The sequence below is a fragment of the Crocodylus porosus genome, unplaced genomic scaffold (genome assembly GCF_001723895.1).
Source record: "Crocodylus porosus isolate Cpor-Errol unplaced genomic scaffold, CroPor_comp1, whole genome shotgun sequence".
In the NCBI taxonomy this organism is placed as follows: domain Eukaryota; kingdom Metazoa; phylum Chordata; order Crocodylia; family Crocodylidae; genus Crocodylus; species Crocodylus porosus.
The window spans coordinates 68,585,728-68,587,038 of record NW_017728943.1 but is presented as its reverse complement, the minus strand read 5'-3'; positions in this window follow the sequence as shown (position 1 = coordinate 68,587,038).

Sequence of the window (1,311 nt, the reverse complement as noted above, 5' to 3'; positions counted from 1 at the left end):
GTCTGCCCTGGAGACTGCAGGCCTCCTTGACGTCTGGCGAGCCCTGCATTATGACACGTACCAGTACATCTGGGCCAGGATGAGTGCTAGTGGCCTCACCATGGCCCACCTTGACTGCCTTTATGTCACCAGGCACCATCTGCCACTCTTGTGCAGCAGCTGCACCATTCCCTCTGGCCTGTCAGATCATGGCCTGGCCTGCTGTGAACTGAGCCTGCCAGGAAGATCCTGCATGTGGGCACCCTATTGGTGCTTCAGTGTCAGCCTGCTTCAAGACTCCTACTTCCAGGACTGCTTTGCTCACTTTTGGCGGGGCTGGGAGGCAGTGAGACTGAGGTACTCCTCCTGGAAGCTATGGTGGGACATGGGCAAGGTACAGATCCAGGCTTTTTGCCAGCAGTACACCCAGCTGACTACAAATGAACTGTGCCACCATATACAAGAGCTGGAGGAAGATGTGGCAGAGCTCGAGGCCACCTTACTGGCTGCCGGCAGTGATGTGGTGCTGTGCAAGAGCCTCCGGTTCTGCAGAAAATGCCTGCATGACTTGGTGGAGAATAAGGCTCTCAGAGCATGCAGAGTGCATGAGCATGCTGTCACCTTCTATTGTGACCTGTTTGCAGCTGAGTTCTGTCCTGAGGCCACGCAGGAACTCCATGAGGGCCTGCGGTGCCCTGGGACCAGTGAGCTTGAGCAGAAATTGTCTCTGGAGGACCTGGCAGCCTCTGCAGCTGGCCTCGCCTCTGGAAAAGCCCCAGGCCTCAACGGGTTACCTGCCAAGTTCTATAATACCTTCAGGCCTCTCTTCGGCCCCTGCCTCCTGTGCATTTTCCAGGAGAGCCGCAGAGCCCCCCACCGACCCCCAGCACAGCCGGAGGTAAGCGGGCTCATGGTGGGAAGGGGTTAACTCCTCGCTGTCTGGGAGGAGGCCGCTGCCTGGTGCCGGCCGGGTCAAGCCCCCACCCAGGCCCCTACTTAGCCCAGCCCCCCAGGGAGTCACGTGACCGGAGCCGCGCAAACAGGCTGCGTAAACAGGCACTCGAGTTAGCATGGAGTTCGTGCAGGAGAGGGCGCGGGAGGGCACGAGACCCTGACTGCAACCCCTCAGAGTAGTCAGCCCCAGCTGTAGCCAGCCTATCAGAGGCATGACATGGATGGGCACGCGCCGCACCCCAACGGTCCCCTCGGGCTCTGCGGCCCCCCCATTGGGCACCTCAGAGATGGCCACCCAGACGGAGCCCATGGTTCCAGGCTCCACGCAGACGGAGCCCCTGGCTCTTGGCTGCGGGGGCTGCCTGTCCCTTTTTCAGG